Raw genomic sequence first — 17,280 nt, 5'->3', positions numbered from 1 at the left:
TTAGGATCACTAAATACTTCACTACATTTGTGAATTGGATTCACTGTATCATCTGCCATAGGCTACTGGGTTAGTGATACATGACAAACGTATGTTTTAGGACGTGTTCAAAAGCAAGGACTGAGTGATCATCTTATTATGTGTAGTTATATGTTTTTAGCATGTTGATGTTCTATCAGCATGTTGTGATGTGCTAAACATGCAGTTAGACGTTCGTAGTGATGTTGCTATATAGAGCTAGCATACTAGCAGCTGTTTTGCCTGTGTTTTGATTCAGAGCACGTTTCTCCACTATTTGGTTTGAGGTGGACCAACATTGAAATAAGCATATCTTCTTCAACTACGGAGTTCAATGTATGACACATCATTTGAAAGCTTACAATCTGCACTTTCATAATCAGAAAAAAAAATGACCATGAGGATTTGAGGACTTTTTAACCAGACCCGCACACACACACACACACACACACACACACACACACACACACACACACACACACACACACACACACACACACACACACACAGACACACACACAGACGCGGACACTGCATTTCTATGGCTCATATGTGTGTGAGAGTCTGTGTGCATGTTTTGTGCAGCAGTGAGTGTGCTCTTTCTGCTCCAGTATGTGGGTTCCGTGTTCTTTTATTCCCCAGGAGTGGACTCTAATGTAGCGGGAATCATTATCACCCCATCACGAGCCTGCCATGGACCAGGCCTGGCTGCTTGTTAATTCCTCTGACTCCAGCTCATAGATGCAACACATCCTCAGGACACCATGTCCGTGTTACCTTGGGTTTTTGTTATCAAAAACCCTACAATAACAAACTGGGAGATTACTGACACTTTCAGGAGGGAGATAATGTTTTTGCCAATAAAATGCGACATTTTGAAGATGGTTAGGAATTGGAATCGTTGTTCTTTAATGAGCTTTTACAGAAAATGTTGATCTTTCTATCATGTCCCTTATCCACTATAAATCTCTCCACACCTCCTTCAAAGATACTTTTGAGTTCCACACACTCAAGATGATGGTAAAAACAATAGAATACTTTGTTGCCAAAAACAAATATCTCCATCACTGTCCCCAATAATGTCTCCTCTCCTCAGCACCATCCTCCCCATCACCAGTCAGATCCCACTGCGCTGTATGCCAGGTTCGTCCGCCCAGCGATGCAGCTCCTATTGAGCTGGTCTCCTAGTGTCTGAGAATCTGAACACTAATTATCAGCTAGAGAGAGAGAGAGAGGTAGGAATGTCACCTGTAGAAACACTTGAAGCCTTAACAGATAATTGCATACCCCAATCTCCCAGAGGTCCGCACCATGGAAATGCTGTTATTAGCCAGATAAAAGCTGGGGAAACGGTGGGCAACAAGTGAATGCTACTGGCGAGGATGGGCCATAGCTGTGTGACATGGCATTATGGGAGATGACACTTATCGGCAGATTACATAAACCACTCTTGTTCACGCTAAGCTGGAATCCAGCTCCTTAAATTAAGAGAACCCATTTCACCCATCAGAACAGAACAGGGTAATGAAATAGCAGATGAGAGGTCTCAAATGTAATTTTCCCTGTGGAGTCCTTTTGTGCTGTTATCTCAGGGGGTGCAATAATGATTCTGTGAATGGCTTTTGCACATCCCATAATGACCCATAGTAGTTAGGGCCACACTGTGGATAACTATAATTACCATGTGATTACAAAACTCAATGTTCGCTGGGTGTTTTTAGAGGCACACACTCTGTGGCCTTTTGGTTCATTATTTCAGTCATGTTGAAAGTATTCCGAAGCCTTCATTTTTGGAACAAAAGGTATCCAAGGTATTCTATTATGCATATCTACGATGATGGAAAATAAGTGAGATTCCATTTACAGTTTGTGTAATCAGCAACACATTAATTATCACCGGAATGGCATGCATTAGAAATGGCCAGCGGAATAGTTTTCTGAATACTTTTTTGTACAATATGAAACTTACACAGAAATAGAATATAAACAATTTAGAGATTCTCTTTTCATTTTATCGATTTACGTTGCGACATCTTTCAGGACACCACTTATCTATCAGTTCTCAACAAAGGCTTTGTACAAACCATAACCTTATGTCCTATTGGCATATCATTTCTTTTCTGAGCTTGGAAGGGGAAATCTAGGATTTGTACATCTTTCACTTTTACTTCATAATAATTGATATATAGACATTGATTCTTGAAGACTTAACTTATCAACTGTCTTACCCCAGCAGAACCCCAAATACAGTATAAACTTGCTTTATTCCATTGTTTGTAAACAATGCTATTGTTTAATAACAGACTATCCATGTTTATAACAGACTAGCTTAGAAACATGGTACAAACTACCATTTTGACCTCATGGGTGGTCAGTCCTTGCATCCATATCTCTAACTGTACATAGCTTAAATAGCAAATCCATCTCCTGTATATACCTCACTATCATGTTTTATATCACATCATGTATTATTGCTTTTTGTTGTCTGGTATTTGTACTCTAATACATCTAATAATGTATTCCAGATGTTCATTGGTCCAGCCACATCTCTCAGCTGTTTATTAAATAAAAGTGGCGGGGAGAACCCTTTGTTATTGTTTGAATTCCAGATTCCCCCTTTAAACATTTAGTATAGGAACATGGGGAGGCTGATACGGGAGGGAACTAACTAATTCCAACTAATTACCAGAGTCATTATGGAAGCATTTCCAAACAGTCTGTGTCAATAAACTACTGTACATGAGAATTCCTAGCCGTCGTACACAAGACAAACCGATTGATCTGCTTTGTATTGGATTTTCCCTCAGGTTCCATGAATACATCTCCTGGGCATAGTCCTGGTGAATGAATGAACAAGATTTTCAGTACCAATCTCCCCAATGCAGGGTGCAAAAGGTCCAACAGAGGAGCTGGCTGGCTAATGCCCCCTCTGTTATTGGCAAGAGGCGAGCGTTTATTTCATGCCTCTTTAAACCAGCAGGCTAGGGTGCAGTGAATCCGTCTGATAATATCCCACTCAAATCGGAGGCCTGGAGCCGGCCGCCTGCCGCCCAGCCAGCACAGACCCAACCGAGCCGCTCGGGGATCAATCTCTGCTCGCCAGAGAATGGGATTGATTTACAGGCGCTGTCAAAGCAGCTCTCCCCACCTGCCTCAGACAACGGATCAGAATCAGGTAGTAGCACCTAGAGTACAGCACTCCGCTTGGACAGATCACATCAACTGCAGAAGGCTTTCTTTCAGCCTCTCTTTCACTGACAATGCCATTTAGAATAGACGCTATTAATCTACCAAAACACGGCATCAATCTTTGATATCTGATCTATTCCTGACTTCAGAGAATAAAGAAGATAAAACGTGCCCCGTCCAACCATATGAATGACTACATTCGATTTGGCGAAATGTTTCTTGCTTGCTGTCACAAATATGCAGTGCATTCCAGCGTCTGCACATGCTCACATTACACAATGGAGGAGAGCAAAGATGGAATATAAAGCTCAGGAAATTAAATCTGTGAATAAAAGTCCATCAGATAAGGATCCCCTGACAGTTATGAGAGAAGAGAAGAGAAGAGAAGAGAAGAGAAGAGAAGAGAAGAGAAGAGAAGAGAAGAGAGGGCTGGCGGCTGGACTTCGGTTGGGGAGGTTGGGAGCTGGACTCAGGACACGTGTTCCCAGATGGGCAAAACCAAACCACCGTGTTGAAGCATGAAGGCCACTATCTGCATCCAGCTTCTTCACCCTCCTACCCTATCTTCTACCTCCCCCTCCTTTCCTGTCCCCTCCTCACCTCTTCCCTCCTTTTATCGCCTTCCCTCACCTCTCCTCTCGTACCACGTCTGTTCAGTCCTCCATCTGCCATAAAGCAGCCTCCCCCTCCTAGGTGCTACCGGCGAAAAGGTCAAATGGAATTTTCGAGAAACTATTTTGTTTGCTGTTCATTGTGTGGCGGATGCTGTCCAGTTTATTGGTACTTAAAGGGGAGCTTGGCCAGATGTGACACGTTGTCCCCATGCAGCTCCAAGGTAATTTGATAGAGAAAATTCCTTGTTGACCCAGCATGGTAAGTACATATTGAGTCACTGTATGAAACAAACATTGTATAAATCTGACAGTGCCAGTGGATCAAACAAAAGCGCAGCCGAAATGGTCAGAGACTCTACACTGTATTCTACTCTTAGATGTTCTTCCTACTGAATTTCTCTACCCAACTTTGGTACAAAGCTTTAATTAATTTCAAGTCCACAGACACAAATATTGAGAGAAACTATTACGTTTAGGCTCACATTGCTAATAAACATCAGGGAAAATCTAATCACTTCATTTAATTAATTACCTTTATATAAAAAATATATAGGACAGAACTAAAAACTAGCTCTTTGAGAACATTTTGTGGCTTAAAAGTGAAAAAGCTGACACAAGCAGAAGTAGTTACTTTAGTGAAAATGTACTTCAGTAGAAATAAAAGTTGTAGTCCAGCAAAGTGAGAGTAAAAACGAGTATCTTATAACAGAGTAAAAGTATATTACCTTTTTTCGTGAAAACAAAACAAAAAAACATTTACCTTAAAAAATGGAACCTCCATGTTCCTATATTACCTAAGCTGTGTCATTGAACACCACACACAATAATAACAGAGAAATGAATGCAGTGACTGACAGTCCTTTTAGATTTTCCTAGGGCCTATCTGTATGTAGAAACTAAAGTTTAAAATAAGGATATTTAATAGATAGATAGGTAGATAGATAGATGGGGCATTTGGGACCTTATATACAGTAAGTAATGTTAAACATCCTCCAACTTGACTCTGGTCACCCAGATCGAGCCAGCCAGAGGAGTTGTACAGTGTTATTGCGGCAGGCAGAAAAGATCTCCTATAGCGCTCCTTAGTGCAACGTGGTTGTAGTAGTCTGTTGCTTAAGGAACTTTTCTGCTATGCCACAGATGCAGGGGATGGGAGGAATTGCTCATGATGGCCAGGAGTTTGGTTCTCATCCTCCTCTTGGCTACCTCTTCTACTGTGTCCAGGGTGACACAGAGGACAGAACCAGCTTTCCTAATAAGCTTTTTCAGCCTCTTGGTGTCACCCTCCTTGATGCTGCTCTATTGGATGATGAGGGGTGTGAGATGGTAGATGAATCATTCACCATCATATGTTGTGTAATGCATAGAAATAAAATGGTGTAATATAGCCGACCTCTGTTCTTGCTTCATCCTGTTCTACCTGTTTCTGTCCTCCTGGCTCCTGACAATCCTTTTTGCTAACAGTACATTTTTGATCTCATCTGCCAGCTGTGCTAGTTAGCAAGATTAGTAGTGATTTGTGTTGTTCAACTAGCATTGTTTTGTCAAACATTGATGGAAAGCACCTGTCATTCACCAGACATCCAGCACAACCGTATTGCTGAAATACTAAGCTTGTCTTCCTAAGCTTCTGGTCTTTACCTGAACACACTACAAGTGTTCTTTTCTCTGTTCCCTCGTTTATTCTATCAGCTGGAGGTTGGAGGCAGCGGGAGGTTGGAGGCAGCGTGAACACGTTGTTGCCAACCTGGTGCGACAAAGTTTGAAGGGTGCCTTTCACTCAGGCTTCCTTCTTAATAAATGGAGTCAGGTGGCAGGTGGGTCAAATAGGGCGGGTTGGTGGAGTATGCGTGGCGGAGTGGGCGGAGTAGGCAGATGACAATGCTCAGCGGGGACAACTCTGTCCGCCCGGTACGACAGGGGACTCAGATGGACCGTGTCCTAGCGATAGCTCATCTTAAGGCGAGCAGAGAGCCAGCAAGTGAGAGCAGAAAGCGCAGTGTCTGAAAATGTTTGTACCCAAGTAACAATTGTTGGAAATAAAACAGTGAAGTACAATGCTTCAATCAAAGGCTGCACAAGTAAAAGTATTGACATTAAAAGCTTCTTTTAAAAAGCACAATTCCTTGAAAAAAAAGAAATAGATTAATTGTAATTTGTTGCTTTCCACCTCTGGTGACAGGCAACATTCTGAGGACAGGTATTGCTGTCATCCTCAGCCACGTCCAGCATGCATCCAAAACAAATAGACCAAAGCAAGACATATTGTCCTCTGATGGAGCAGTTAAACTGTTTATGAGGTGTAATCATATTACGCATCCCTAGCTCTCCCAGCGTATGATTTACATACGGTCCACACTAAACTGAAGTGAAGTGAGTCCAAAAAAAATAAACCCAAGAAATGCGGTGCCTCAGGTAGGGAGAGTTCAAACTCATTCGCTGGCCGCAGTCTGCATACTAATGCTGCGGGAGCAATCCCAAGTCTACCCCTGCCTCAGCTGAATCCAGGGCAGCTTCAGGGCACAGAAAGCCTGCCTGATCTCTGTCGGCCATGATAACAATACAGCAGCCATTAATGAAAGGGCTCGTAGGGATTTATTACAAGAGAGGACGGGGGGAATATGGTGCCAGAAAGCCTGGACAGCCCACATTTGAATACAGACCACAAATTATGAACAGTTTCAGTAAATGAAGTGACTGAGGGCCTTTGTTCCACGAGCGCTACATCTTCCTATTGCTGCTAGTGGGGAGCAACGTGCTCTAAAACCATGGCCACTACCATAGCCAGCACTGGGAAAGGAAGTTATTGAAGCCTGGATTTCCTGCTTTCTACTGTGGCCAAGAACTAGAAGGTTTATAGCGGTTTCAGGAACTGACTCATCTAATGATTCATGGATTAGATATTGCTTTTCATGTGTGTCTGGTCACGGGTTAGCTCATTTCAACAAGTTTATTTTTTCCATTAAGAGATGAGTTAGGGGAGTGAGAAAGTAGGAGAGGTTCTACTAGTAACAAGGTCCCAATAACTCCTGAATCATTACGGTTTAATAAGAGGTGATTAAGACAACTTGTATCTAGATTATTTTCTTTCCTGAGAAGCTGACTGAGGCTCCCATGTGGTATGAATTATGAGGCTATAATTGTAAAGTGCTGAAACAGCAGCTTCTTTACTTCTAAGGCCAGGAAAGCTCTTACAGTTTCTGGTTCTCTGTAATCTTTATTTTTCTCAAATTTGTTTTGCAACAGTATCACAGTACAATGCTTTTACAATCTGATTTATTTTATTCATATAGGCCTAACTAGAGAAAAGGTCTGATTGGTCCTTTTGAAATGTTATTTATCTATAGGTCTACAATAGTAAAATGCTAAAGAGGATAAACAAATGAATATATATATATATATATATAATGTTCTTTTTCAGCAGGAAAGCTATTCCTGTTCCCCCTCTACATTTGTTGCATTCTTCAAGAAATGGAAACAGCTGTTGGAAATAAACTGATCAAAAGCACAATTACACGGCTGCATATATTGTAGGAAATATGTTCTATTTCCTGTGTGATATATATATATATATAGATATATAGATATATAGATACATATATACATATATAGATATATAGATAGATATATAGATAGATAGATAGATATATATACAACGTTGTTTGTCATAATTCGACATGTGGAGAAAGAGTGAACTGCACTTGCGGAGGCAGTTGACAAGGCCAAAGTGCACTCAGTAGCTGGCAGTCATTTTATGGCCTCAGTCCTGAGGCAGATTTACTTAGATGACGTCAGTGGCTTTGAGCCAGCTTTTCCTTTTTGGTGGCACTCTCCATAGGCCTCTCTAAGGCCTTGCTGAAACTGCTGAGCAGCAGACCATGCTCAAAAATTCTCTTTCTAGAGCAGAGTTTACCTCAGGGCACCCAAAGCCTAGCCGAAAACCCAGCAGAAGAATGTTTTTATTAGGCATACTCTCTGACTGTTACAGTAGATACACTGTTGGTTAAATGTGTCTCTCCCCCTCCTAAATGTCCTTGTGTAATTAGACAATTAATGACACTGTATCCAGATCACATATTACCGTACATACTCTTCCATACCCTTTGTTTTAGTGAGAAAAACAAAACACCTTCATTTAATCAATTATTTTTGGAATAGATAAAGGAATGCATTGTCTCATTTGGATTCCCGCAAGGCATTTCTTATCACACAGGAAATAGAACATATTCCCTACAATATATGCAGCCGTGTAATTGTGCTTTTGATCAGTTTCTGCCTTTATTTCCAACAGCTGTTTCCATTTCTTGAAGAATGCAACAAATGTAGAGGGGGAACAGGAATAGCTTTCCTGCTGAAAAAGAACATTATTTTGTTCCATGCCAACTTCTACTGCTATCCCTCGAAATAAGGGACTTCATGTGGCACCAGCCTGAACAGAATAGAAGCCCCTGTTCCAAACCAATACACTCCAAGGGGCTTGACAAACATCCAATGGTTTCCATAGCATAATTTTTTCCTACAATGACTCTTAATTCATTTGGACCACAGACGGATTCTAATAGGAAATGATGTCTTAGCAGAATATCACAGAGGCAGGACGTGCATGTTTTCTTTGGGCTGCATCCCAGTAGTGTTTGCTCCTTCACAATGCCCTGTGACCACAGAGGGGAAAACCAGCCGGCTGAATCTAGCAGCCTATATGTGACTGAGGAGGATGCCCGTGTGTGTGTGTGTGTGTGTGTGTGTGTGTGTGTGTGTGTGTGTGTGTGTGTGTGTGTGTTTGTGTGTGTGTGTGTGTGTGTGTGTGTGTGTGTGTGTGTGTGTGTATGTGTGTCCATACCTGTTGATGAACTATACATGCATGAGTGATCCAGTCAAAACAGTAATGACGTTTTCTTTTTTTGGATCACACTGGAGAACTTGATCTTAAGATCATGAGTATAACTAAAGTCAACACAGCAGGTGTGAGCTAGGTACATAGTTGTGGGCTCCAAAATGCTTTATCATGCTCAGTAAAAAATTCAAGAATGGAATCCTAAAAAGGCCAGGAATTTGGAAGTAAGACAGCCATGCAACCACTGTGTGTGCACAAGCATGTGTGTATGTGTGTGTGCGTGTGTGTGTGCGTGCGTGTGTGTGTGTGTGTGTGTGCACAAGCATGTGTGTGTGCGTGTGTGTATGTGTGTGTGTGTGCGTGTGTGTGTGTGTGTGTGTGTGTGTGTGCGTATGTGTGTGTGTGTGCGTGTGTGTGTGTGTGTGTGTGTGTGTGTGTGCATGTGTGTGTGTGCACAAGCATGTGTGTGTGCGTGTGTGTGCGTGTGTGTGTGTGTGTGTGTGCGTGCGTGTGTGTGTGTGTGTGTGTGTGTGCATGTGTGTGTGTGTGTGTGTGTGTGTGCATGTGTGTGTGTGTGTGTGCATGTGTGTGTGTGTGTGTGTGTGTGTGTGTGTGTGTGTGTGTGTGTGTGTGCATGCATGTGCGTGCGTGTGTGTGTATGAGTGCGTGCGTGTGCGTGAGTGCGTGCTTGTGTGCATGCGGTGTGTGTGTGTTCTAAAACAGTTGGTGACTCAAATATGAAACATATAAAAATGCTACAGATAATAGCAGACAGATATCTTATCTGAAGCATACAAGAACCATATGGTGCCCTAGCCAATAGACCAGTTGCTGGCATAACAATAGCCTGGCCAAGCCGTGGAGTGGAGTGACAAGTAAAGTTTGACAAACGGTCATTAGCATGAAATCTCAGTGCGGTAAAAGCAGGAAACAAACGTTCATATTTGCATTTTTTCCCTACAGGTGCAGAAAATGAGCCAACCAGATGTCAAGTTGGAGAACAGCGTTGTTTGCCCTCAGCAGTTCAACAGTCGCGCACGCTCTCGGTCTGAACAACTGGTGGACAGACAATGGGGTCTCTCTCTGCTCCCAGTAGTAACCCAATCCACTCACATATTCTCTCCACATTTCACAAGTGAAAGACTACATTCTTCTTTTGCCTTCAGCACTGAGATTTCCACATTCTTAGCGCAAAGCATTACTGCAATGGGATTTCCACCAAAGAAATAAGATTCATTCAGTTGGCTGCATCGCAATATCTGTGAGAGGTGGCCTTCATCGAACTTTATGGAGAGACAGAAACTCATGTTGGACAATGTTAAAGTACTATGAGTGTTTATGACCATGTTTTTATTTTATCATGTCCTGGTACATTTACAATACTCCATTCTATAACAAAGACAATTGCATGTGCCCAAATGAGTGCCTACACTGATCTCTGATTAACATTGTCTAAATGAATACTATAACTAGCGGTACAGTAAGTAGGGTCAAATGCACAGCTCTGAGAAGCATTCCAAAAATACCATCATTCTGCATCTGTATAATTTAATGTCATGTCAGTACACCTGCAGTACTTCTAATCTTAGAGATTAAAATTGTACTGTACATAGCTCATAACTGTATATACCTCTAACTACCGTACTTGCCATATACTGTACCTATATCTATCATGTTTTATATCACTATTTGCATTTCTGGTAGATGCTAAACTGCATTTTGTTGTCTGGTACTTGTACTCTGCAATGACAATAAAGTTGAACCTAATCTAATCTAATAAAAAAATAATAAGAAATGTCTCACCATTCGACAAGTTTCTGTAATTTCCATCATGTACTCGGACTCAGTCATCAACTGTTATCAATGTGTTATTAATTAGATAAATAAAATAAAATGATGTGATAAATAACCCTTTTTGTTGTGATTGAAATATAACTTCAGGTTAGTGGTTGTTGATTTTAAATGTAAAAAAATTCATTTAAATATTCAGTAGATATACATACAATATCTAAACAATTTCACACAAACTCGGGGCTCAACAGATGGTATCAGGAGAAAAAAGGAATTCATAGCCCACTTTCGAAAGTATACAATTCAAGCCAAGACAATGTCCTATTCTTACACTTGAAAATGCCATGCAGGCTAGTGTCCAACAGGTCCACTTGTTGCATAAGCTGAAAACAAAGCATCTATTGCTCTCCCTGATGTTTTCCCCTCTGCAGCAAGCTGATTTACTTCTCAACATCATGACCTGTCAGGGGTTAAGGCTGGTAGAAGTCAATCTGTTTACTATAGTAAATGATAATAGCCCAGTTAGAGGAATCAACAAATAAGGCAGTGTGGCTCGCTGGCCCCTCTTTTCAAGGGAGTCATATTGAAATATAAGACAGTAATTAACAGGAGGCGGGAGGTCTTTTCCCAAATCACACAATAGGGAAACTTGTTTTCAAACTAAATCCCACTCCATAGAAGAGAACGTTCACTGAGAAACATCAGGCAGACTAGATTAGTTTAGTTATTAATGAAAAAGCAACATGTTCAAACCAATGGGTTTTACCTCCAGTATATTTACCAACAAACGTTCCCTCTTGTTGATGAACGTGTTGCGACTTCTACTAAGAGTCTTAACAGCAAAACATAAGTATATTACAAATGAATTACATACTGTATAAAATATATTTGCTCAAAGCATATCAGAGTTGGGAACTAACGGTATGAGATTGGTGACGTTTCGTATTTGGTTCAAGGGAGGGCAGTAAGGACACTGAACATATATTCCATGTTTTCAGCAAATATTGTCGGAACAATAGACTACATTGACACAAAGTAAAAAGTAGAGCTTTTATTTTGCAACATCCTGCTTGAAAACGAAGAGGTGCAGATTCATGTTGTAATGTATGATTAACAAAATCATTATGGTGAACTTTGTAAATAGCGTGTGGTGTTAAACTGAACAGCTTTCTGGAAAGTCCTTCAGACTTGATCAGGATGGAGCACGACGCAACTTTGCTGAGATTTGATCTTATTGTGGATCCATGTCTTTAGGAATCATATCACTGTTTCTGCGGATGCTGTGAAACTTTGTAACACATTGAAGTGGGCTCGGTACACTAAAGCTACCTCCATCCCTGCGAGTATTTCCCATTTTAGCTGAGCATGCAACAATGTATCCCGAAAAAGGCGGATATGGAAAACACGGATCGCACGGAGTATTGGGAGAGTAAAACATGTCATAATAAAATAGAGCACTTTTAACAATAAACAGGCAGAATACACCTGAGTTAGATTAATATATGGGGAATGATCCGTTAGGAATGATCAGTTAAAAACAAAACGGACACTGAGAGTTGCAAAAATGAAGTGTAAGCAAGCACTCGTTTTTTTTCTCTGTAACGTTTCAACAGAAGCGAAAACAAGGAAAACGTAGACAAGCTTTCTATCCAAACTGATACCTCTCAACCTCTATCTCAACTATGCATATAGTCTGTCAAAATGATTGAATGGCAATTTTTTATTATTTACAAAATGCAACAGATTGTGCTTCATTATGAGTCTTATTCTCTAAAAGTATTGCCCAACCCCTATCATATAGGTACATGGGAAATCTGTGTTCAAGTAAATATACAATCATCAATTGTTCAAGATGACCTAAACAGAGACATTATCTTTAGAGACATATCTAATCTCTTCGACAACATTGACTAAAGACTTGCCTCTGAGATGGATCGATTTCGGCATTGTCCAGAAAATGGAATGCAAAGAATTTGATGGAATTTCATTAAACGTGGAAAAAAACAAAATATCTACTTACAGTGACTTCAAAGGACGATTGAGAAAATAGACCGTCAAATGTGTTGAAGCAACAAGTCTTTCAGCACAATGTTTTTGCACTGCTCCGAAAATGTTCCACTGAAATCTCCAACTCCCGGCTGAGCCAACTATAGAGAAGAAAACAGCAACATTTTGATCCGTCATCTTGTTCAAAATTGTCATTCATAAAATAATGTACGTCCAATTGTATCCGGAATCCTGTTAGGAGTTCCTGGGCATCATGCACAGGACTTACTGCAATATAATAGGGCGTATGGTCGGGCTTCTTTACAAAAATGTAAAAAATGTCAAAGATTTTCGTGCTATGTCAGGCGAATACAACCCTGAGTGGACAAAGTGAAAGCACCCTGTTGCAACAGCGACAAGAATCGGCAACCTAAAATCCCATCAATACAAATACCTTTAAATATTTTCTTAGAATAATATACAAATAAACCCACTGATTTTAAATCATACAATCACCTATTATTCATAATGAAAGGCGCAACTTCATCTAAACAGTGATAGTCTGCAACCATTTTGCATATCATTAACTACATAGAAACTTACCTCAAACACCTCCGTTATTGTTATTTGATATTAAATTCGTCCCCCTTTGTTTGTCTTATGTGGGATATTATAGTTTTTGTAAACTGTGTAAAGTTATTCTTGTGTTTCTGGGCCAGCCGGGTATGTGTACGTGAATCGGCAGCGCACCGACAGGGATGTGAAGAATGCTCGGAATGAGAAGAGGAATGAAATGAACGCGAAGAGCGAGTCTGCATCGGGGCGGAGCAAAGGTGGCGTCATCCCGAACCGAACAGGCAGCCTAGATAGGAGGGACAAGGGACAGAAAAAAACCCTGAAGGATGACCTCACAGGACACGTCGAATTCAAATTGGAGGGAGAAAGAGGAGGGAAATTCTTTGTTCGTTAAAGTTTGTGTATTTACTCTGTTAACAACCAACCTCCACAAAACGTTATACTTGTACAAAAAATATAATTAATACAAATCAGAATAAAACAAGATAGAGACAAATAAACAGCTGGGGAACACCTGTACCTGTGTAGTAACCCTTTACTGTAGTAACAATATTGTATAAACATGTTATATAATGAATGAGGTATAGGGCAATCGTTAATCCGATTATGTTGTTACATAAATGGAATAAGTACCATCTGATAAAAGCACCATCTACACCTCTATAACATCTGTAATGTGAGATGAGACAACCATAAGACAAGAAGGTAGGTCCCTGTCAAAGACCTACGAGAAGCCTACAGCACCCGTTTAGACTACGTGTCTGTTCGTGTCTGTGCAAGCCATCCATTAGGAGCCTGTGTTTTGACACCAATTCTTTTAAACAGAAGGATCTATGAAGATGAACGGCTGGCCTTTTGAAGACATCCATCAACGCTTGGAACACCTGCCTGTGCAGGTTAAGCAGAGGGAGGGAGGGAGGGAGGGAGGGAGGGAGGGAGGGAGGGAGAAAGAGAGAAGGGGAGAAGCAATAAACTACACAGAATATGTGCTTGTTCTTGAACCACACATAGCATCAAACACAGATTGCTTTTCAACAACATCCTCATTTGCAGTTTCGATACAATGAATCGGGGGTTCACTTCCATGTTTCTCAATATCAAGCCCTTTCAATGGCATCAGCGGAGGCCTGGCTGTTGCCTCCACATTTTACCTCCCAAGCTGGGATGTAAACCACCGGCTGCATGTCTGCTGCTTTCCAAGGGCTCCTTATCTTATCAGCTTCTCTCTTCTCCTGGGTGGTGTCTGTTCCCTCAATACCAAACTATTAACCATCAAAAGGCAGTCTTATCTATGCAAATGCAGCTAAAGGCCCTGGAGGAGCTGGGAGCAAGTCCCCCCCCCCCCTCTCTCTCTCTCTCTCGGTCTCCCTCTCTGGAGCTGAGCACAGCACATCATGTGACACCAGGCCAACACCTGAGTACAGTGTCAGCGGTGATTCATTCACAGCCACGAGGTCATCTGTCCACACTGTTTCACAAGCTTTCTTGTTAAACATTAGCCACCACAGTATCCAGGAAGAAGCCCACCGCTGGATCCCCGGCATAATGGCAAACTGTTAAACGGTTCATAGCCTTACATCAGAGTTTTGCTCTCATCGCCTTATCGGGCCAATGACTCGCCCTGGTAGATTGCATCCAGGAAATGTAGGCATATGAAAATGTTTCAGTGTCTGTGAGCCCAGGTGGAAATGCCGTTTAGGAGGGTACAATGCGGCAGTCAGAGCCAAATGACTCGAGGTGAATTGTGTTTAGATAATATTATGTGAATTCCTGCTGCTCTCATTTCAGTGTACAGTGTGTACTGCTATTCTACAGTTTGAGTAAACATGTGATGGTTAATGTGAATACCAAAAGATATGGTTCAACAGTACATTCTTAGATACATTACAACGTTGATATCACATGTCATTATGAGTGGTGTGTGACGTTATGTTAACACCTTTATTCTGCAGTATTACAGTAATATACAGTAGTGCACTGCGGAATGGCCTGCAGTTGTTGGTTATCCATATGCATGAAAAACATCAAGTCTGCAGTTTTCATCCCTCTCTGGCAAATGACACCCTGACCAATCATCGAATCTGTGTGCATCTTTCTTTCCAAAGGGGCTCTGCATGTGGTGAGGGGGAAGACACAGGACAGCACCACCGTTGAACTGTTTACCCCAAAACAGACATCTCAGGTTTCTGCCCCCCCCCCCCCCCCCCCCCCCCCACACACACACACACACACACACACACACACACACACACACACACACTCCCCCTACCCCCTCCCACTACCATTCACACACAGCCTTCAAACTCTTTTATGACTGGGTGTGGCCACAGTGCAGGGCAATAGGGATGGGGGCTGGGACGGGGGAAGAAAACCTCTCAACCCAGCAGCGATGTCAGCGGGGTACCGGGGAGAGGACTGTTATTGGGAATATTGGGACTATTCATATAATATGGTATATGGCATATTCTACCAAAAACACACCAACTCTATCTATTGACTACTGTAGCAGACACAAGGTGACTAACCCTAACCCTAATCCTAACCCAACCCATGGTCTTAGATTTTCATTAGCCCTAACTTGGTGGAAACATGTATTATCAAAAAGCTAATTATGACATGCGTGGTATCTTATCTATCAACATATCAACAAATAACACAAATATTGAACTCTTTGATATAACACACCTCTGATTCACTGTTTATTATATAGCTATAAACCCATCTGGGTTGAAAGTGGGTCACCGTAGCATTTGCCCACTACAGGCATCCAGAGAGAGAGAGAGCTGTGGCAGGCTGCAGGGGCAGCCCTCCTGCGTGGCCCTGGGGCAGATAAGGCCCCATAGGTCTGGTGTGGCTGGGCTTTGAACTGGAGCCTGCTGGCCTCTCTGCTCCAGGGGTTGGCCTGCGGTGCTGGAGGTGGCTGGAGGTTAGGGAGGGATGGTAGGGGGGAGTGGAGGAGGTGATTCAGCCTGGTTTAGTTCATTTCAGCACTGCCCTGCTGCACTGTGTGACCTCTCCTGATCAGATTGCCCTGTGAGGCCAGGTGGAGACCATCTCTGGTCCTCTGGTCTGACTGCTCAGCCAGCCACACTGATTGGCTTTATTGGGAGATAAGAGAGAGGGGGTTAGTGAGGACCACTCTCTCACTGTGGCGAATAGAAGAAAACACTTTACTTCTGTCACACACTGCAGAGTAGAGAAATCCTTGTGAGGTTTAATTTTCGACCAATATGATTGAGTTTATTGTTTATTGGTTTGAAATAATTACTTAACTAAAGTAAAACTTTGTTGCTGAAATACGAATGAAATACTACAACAAGCCCCATAAGCATATTTCAATGGTCCAGTGGAATGCTTTCTTATTTATGTATTGTATTATAGAACAAACATTTAAAAATAAATGCTTCCATGTAATACACATGTTTATTTTACATTGTTACATGTCATAATGACATCCTTTTTTGTCCATGTACTAGAGTTTTAATCACGAACTACACCATTCAAGTGCATCATGCAAACAAACCAAACATGTCAATATGCGCCATCTTGTGGTTTGATTGATTGATTGAAAACTTTATTAGAAGATTTGCAGAAGTAGGTACATGAAAGTACATATTACATACAAGGTCAACTAACAGGATAAAAACCCAAGAAAGCCACTGGCTTATTTCAATTGGGGTCCTTGATTCTCAATTCATCGTTACATGTAAGACAGACAAAAAAACTAGTACTATCTACAAGATAATACAGACAAATAACTATTACTATCTACAAGATAAAAATACATCCATCATGGGAAGAACAATACAACAAAACATAAGGTATGTACAGCGGGTAGGACAGGTGGGGACATACACCACAGGTGGGGGCGGGGGACAAAACACAAAGTATGTACAGTGGGTAGTTCGGGTCTTTTAATCTGATTTTTGATTTAGAGGGTCCAGTTACGGATTGCAGCCTCCTGTAAATGTTTTTTGAGAGTGGTTTTGAAGGTGGGCAGTGTTTTGCACTCCTTTAAGATTATAGGAAGGGCGTTCCACATTTTTACTGCATAGTTTGGTCACTTTGAAACAGTTCTGAGCGTGGAGAAGAACATCCAGAATGCAACCAGTTAATGGTAGAGTAAACCTCAGTCAAGGACGAATACAAAATTGCTAATACACTCCCCATTTCTCCCAAAGCCCACTTCATATGAGGTAAATCTGAACCACCTGAACTCCTATAAACTGTACCCTGTACTGCATTTTGCACTACTGTTTCTACTGGTCCCGT

General features: G+C 41.6%; 1 protein-coding gene across 1 annotated transcript in view; it reads right to left on the bottom strand.

Moving 5' to 3' along the window:
* tead1b (TEA domain family member 1b) overlaps window positions 1–13,137 on the bottom strand; it is a 56,774-nt gene extending 43,637 nt beyond the window's left edge. Inside the window, exons 1-2 of the mRNA XM_080549087.1 lie at window positions 13,036–13,137; window positions 12,467–12,593 (exon numbers count right to left, since the gene is read on the bottom strand). The gene's annotated coding sequence lies outside the window, so the exon portion shown is untranslated. The remainder of the gene's footprint in view (window positions 1–12,466; window positions 12,594–13,035) is intronic.
* Window positions 13,138–17,280: the final 4,143 nt, after the last annotated feature.

The sequence above is a fragment of the Nansenia antarctica genome (assembly GCF_963989245.1).
Source record: "Nansenia antarctica genome assembly, chromosome: 1".
Classification (NCBI taxonomy): Eukaryota; Metazoa; Chordata; class Actinopteri; order Argentiniformes; family Microstomatidae; genus Nansenia; species Nansenia antarctica.
This window is presented reverse-complemented; position numbering and strand designations above follow the sequence as displayed.